Below are 5,614 nucleotides of genomic sequence, written 5' to 3'. Positions count from 1 at the left end.
CCCGATAATGGTAGAGTCCGAGGAAGAAGAAATAGAGTCAGACCAACAAGAGCCCACATAGCCATCAAAGGGGGCTACCTCCGCTGCACCCTCAAGCATAAAAAAGGAAGAAACCTCTGCTGCACCGTCGAGCCCTAAAGGGGAAGGAGCTTCTGCTGCATTATCAAGCCCTAGAGAGTAGCCCATAGAGAAAATGGAGTATACTCGGCCAGCTTCACCCGAATGGTGGGCTATCACGGTCAAAGCACTAGATTGCCCCGATCGAGTCTCGCCTCAGCAGGTTACGAATGAGGAGGTGATGATCAAGTTCTGAAGCAAAGAAATAGTCAGTGTTTGCTCGACAGGTTACCAGTTTGCCCTCCGGTCTTCGCACATAAGAGATTCCCTTATCACTAAGATCAGGCAGGGCATACCCTTAATGAATGCTTAGCCTGAGACTCATCAGGTTGATAGATGAGAAAAGCATCACCAAAATATGGGGCCCACATTCATTGTTGGTCCATGACAACATTATCCCAACCGAAGGGATTACCCAGAACACTCATATTTGGCATTACGACTTCACGGTATTCAGGGACTTTTATGCCAAAAAGATCTTCCAGAAATTGGTCAGTATTGGGATGATTAGCCCCATCAGAACCAGAAGGGCCCAAACCGTAGGAGTTGGCTGCCGCAAAATGTGTCTGTATCATTCGAGAGCTTTAGGGCATGACATAGAAGAATGTGATGCATTCAAGTTTGAGTTAGAAAATTTGGTCCACAAGGGCGCCCTTTGGTTGGTGCTACATTCTCAGTATTAGGATTTGGGAGCCTTAGGGCCAGGAAAGGTTGAACAGACAAACAACCTATATTGACCTCAAAAGAAAGGTCGCTTGTGGGTAGTTTTAGGGGGATCCCATTTTTGTATTTAACATGGATTTTTCCCCCTCCCCCCCCCCCCTTTGTGTAAACGGACCGCGCCGACCGTACGTCCCAAGGAGGGATATGCGAGAAGCCCTCATCGTGCTCGGTCACGGGTAGGTTTAAGTTTATTTTTATGTAAACCGAACTACGGAAGGGCCTGACTTCCCCCGGAGGGATACGTAGGTAATCTAGGTAAGACTCGGTCCTTATATATTATAAATATTATATCCCCCTCACTCAAACAAAATCCAAGTACCCAAAATCGGTACAAGAGATCAATTGAGCATTTGAATCAATCATATGATCCTTTCTGTGCTAAGTGTTTTAAACTGCCATCTATACGTGATATCTTAATTTTCTTTTTTATCTGATGGAACTAACTTTGTTTGCTTTTGAGTTATTCTTTTCTTATAGAAAGATAAGTTGATTCGTGTTCACACTGGCATACTTCACAAGGTCTAAAGTTGTAATAGCATCCTCATCCCTACAAGACAAAAGAAAAGAGAAAATGACTTGTACTTCGAAGAACGAAACTACCCCTACTGACATCGCTCTCAGAGAATCACCTCTGCGCGAGCTGCCCGAATCATCTCCTACTGAAGACGTCATGAAAATGATGTTTGAAAAAATCACCCATCTTCAAGAGGAAGTGGCGCGAAACAAAGCTGCTAATGCTGCCCGAGAGGCCCCTGCTGAAGAAAGAAGGCCTCTACCATTTTTTCCATCTCTGAATTCACTAGTACCAGATCACTTCCCCATTAGGTCTGTTATGACCACCATGCCATTTAACTCAATTGATGGAAACATTGGTGCCTCGAGCCATATCCCACCACCACATAACACCAACCAAATTCTAGAGACCACCCACTCTATCCCATCTTACCTAGCACCACAAAATACCCATCCTGGCATCACTATACAACAAAGCATCACCCCATTACCAACTGATAAAAGCACCCCTATTACCCGAATTTGCCCTGCTGTATCTTTCCATATGCCTGTCACGCCAGGTACCTTCTCGCCCAATCAAGAAATTGACAACTATAAAGTGATGAAAAAGGCATGGAAGGCCAAGCAGGAAAAATAGAAAGAAAGGCTTGAGCAGAAGATGACCGCAATGTTGGAACGATCTATGAGGACTACCCTCATTGGCACAAGTCTAAAGCTATAACGATTTTTGCATGCATCCCAATTTGGATTTACCCGAACGCTTCAAAGTACCCCGATTCAAATTGTTTAAAGGGATGGGCAATCCTAAAGTGCACCTGCGGGACTTCTGCAACCAGTTGGTCGGTGTCCGAGACAATCAAGTGCTCATCATGAGGTTGTTCAACAGAAGTTTGACAGGAAAAGCCTTGGAATGGTTCACGGTGCAAGAAATACGTCGTTGGTCACATGGGAAGACATGGCTGCTGCTTTCATGGAAAGATTCTATTTTAATATGGAGACTGTGCCGGATAGATATTATTTGGAGAAAGTGAAATAGAAATCCACCGAGAACTTCCACGAATTTGAAAGCAGGTAGAGAACGGAGGCTGCTCGAGTACAACCTCCTATGGGCGAGGAAGAACTTATGTCGATTTTTAACCGCTCACAAGATACGAACTACTATGATAGAATGCTTTCAATGGAGGGGAGACTTTTCTCTGAATTGTTCAAAATGGGTGAGGCCATAGAAGACAGTCTCAAAACCGGCCGAATCATAAGCATGACTCAAAAATCCACTGGTTCAAGTTCAACCGGGTTTATGCGAAAGAAGAAAGAAGACGTGGCTAGCGTATCCCACACCCCTAAGCCCAAAAGAAGGGAAGATTTCTCGATGGAAGCATATGCTTCACCTCCTCCAAATACCTACGTACCCACCCCTTACAATACGGTGCCCGTATATTACGCGCAACTGACCTTCCAATCACCACCCCAAAACTAGTAAGCTCCACCAAATGCCTTCCAATCACCTCCCCTAAATTACTACGCTCCACAACCAAATTATCGTACCCCACAAAATAGCCAACCCAATACCTACCAGAATCAACCCCTACCAAATGCCTATAATGTGCTATGTCCTAATATTTAGAGGAAACCCCCTCGGGTATTCACTCCGCTGATGGAATCTTGGATCGATTTGTTCAAAAGGTTAAGTGAGGCTGGAATGATTCAAGTGCTTCCGCCAAAGGTTGTCGATCCAAAGAACCGATCTTATCGAGCTGACCAAATGTGTGCCTATCACTCAAATGGCATAGGGTACAACACTGAGGATTGCATTAATCTCAAGTACAAGATACAGGATCTTATTGACCGAAAAAAAAATTGTTCTCCAAACGGCCCCTCCAAATGTGAACACCAATCCTTTGCCAAACCATGGCAACAATGTGATTCACACGATTGAGAGAGAAGAAGACTGGGTCGCAGGAAGGCCCATAATCCGTGATTCTGTGAAAGAACTTGAACACATTCTTGCAAGAACGCCCACAATTCAAGGTATTAATCCCTGCACCAGTGACAACACACATTGCTCAGGTGACTCCAGCGCCACCTCGAAAAGAGTTTGTACTCCAAGTTGTCACCGCAGATGGTATCACAAGATCAGCGAGATGTTATACTCCTAAAGACTTGGGCAACCCGAAGGGAGGGTAACCAAAAAAGGACTATCACTGAAGGTGATGCCGAAGACTTTTGGCGCCGAATGTAGCCGAAGGAATACTCCATTGTTGAGAATTTAAAGAAGACGCCAGCCCAAATATCAATGTTAGCATTGCTGCAAAGTTCACCCCAACACCGCCTGGCTCTAATGAAGGTGTTGGAGGAAGCTCATGTTCCAGCTGGAACAAACAGTGAAAACCTGGCTGAAATAGTCGCCCATGTTATGGAGGAACATCAAATTGCCTTCACAGAGAAAGAGTTGCCCAAAGAAGGCATAAATCACAACAAAGCGCTGCACATCACTATCATGTGTCAGAATAAAGTGGTAACACGGGTATTAATTGACAATGGGGCAGGACTCAACATTTGCCCCGAATCTACCCTGACTCAGCTAGGGTATGACCTGGGAAAGGTTCGTCAAAGCCACACAAACATAAGAGCGTTTGACAGAGGACGTTGCGACACCACCAGAGTAGTTGATTTAGATATTCAAATAGGACATGCTGAGTTCACCACTGAATTCCAAGTCATAGAAATACCCGCCAATTACAATTTGCTTCTGGGAAGACCATGGATTCATATGGAGGGGGCAGTACCATCCTCTCTCCATCAATATGTAAAATTCGTCAGGGAAGGGGAAGAAGTGGTGATCTACGGAGAAGCCAAAGATGCACAATTATCCAGACAATTCTATACCTGTCATTGAAGCCACACCCAAAGGAACAGATTTCCATGTCGTGGAGTTAGTAGAAGCAGCTCATAAGATAGAATCCATGGAAACTCCCATGCCGGTGATTTATAAAATGATTGCTTCTACCATGATTCTGAATGGGTTTGAACCCGAAAAAGGTATAGGGAAGAATTTGTAAAGCATCACTGAGCCCATTCCTATCCATCAAGATAATTTTCTCTTTGGGATTGGTTACATTCCAACAGAGAAAGAGATGCCTACCAAGAAGAAACAAGAGGTTGCAGATCTCTGCAAACCCATTCCAAATCTGTACCAGTCATTTCACCACAGAATGCTTGTGCCTAAGGATGCTGACATTGAAGAAGGGATAAGGATGCTATTCCAAGGGAAGATTGATGCGTGATTCTGGTAGAATGTGCTGACGCACCCAGCCTCAGAGAGGCAGAACCGGGCGAGCAGCTATCTAACTAGACCTCTACCCCGCTACTGGCTCTTCAGTAGAGAAAGATGAATTTATTTTGAAAATGGAGAGAATCGTTCGAGGCCCGATTATCCACCCTTTTTATCACTTACATGCCTCGTAATGTTTTCTAAAAAATGGAAATGGCTTGGTCTGAGCCAGGACCACAGTTTGTACTTCTAAATATTTTTAATTAATGAAAGCCTCGGTTTATTAAAACTGTTTCATTTGTTACATGCATGTTTTATACTAATATATTTCGCCTTGAATTTCTTTTCACTAATAAAAATAATAAAGCAACCTTCAATGTCATGACCTATTGCGAAACGTGTTACACCTCGTAAAAATTTCATGTCGTTGTGCGGTAAATAGACTAAAGCAGGGTAAGAAGTATACGATGTTCCTACAAGTAATAAAGGGTACTCATTGATTCTAATTAAGATTCCAAAGTCATTTGAGGCAAGAGAAGAAAGTTCGTTGAGGAAGGCAAAGTATAAGTCCTGTTTTTGAAAGAATCGAGCTAATGTTGCTTTAATAATGTCTTGAGGAAGGGTTATAACGCTCCTTAGGTTGTTAATGAAGTGTTAAACAAGTGTTAAGAAGGTTCCATAAGGATTGGAGATCAAACAAAACGACGGGAATAATTTCGGAAAAGTGGAGTTATATGACCACTTATACGGTCCGTATAACTTTATACGGTCCGTATAAGGGTCCGTATAACCTTATAGAAAGGGAAAATCCCCGATGGTGGAATACGGTCACTTATATGGGCCGTATAAAGTTATACGGACCGTATAAGTGTCCGTATAACATGATCGGGACAGCTTTTTCTCTAAGAATAAATATGTGACCCAAGTTCATATTTTTCATTTTTCATCTTCTCCACTTCTCTCAAAACCTCTACAAGCTTCCATACATTT

The sequence above is a fragment of the Lycium ferocissimum genome, chromosome 4, assembly GCF_029784015.1.
Source record: "Lycium ferocissimum isolate CSIRO_LF1 chromosome 4, AGI_CSIRO_Lferr_CH_V1, whole genome shotgun sequence".
NCBI lineage: Eukaryota > Viridiplantae > Streptophyta > Magnoliopsida > Solanales > Solanaceae > Lycium > Lycium ferocissimum.
The sequence above is the reverse complement of the archived record's forward strand: the minus strand, read 5'-3'. Positions refer to the sequence as shown.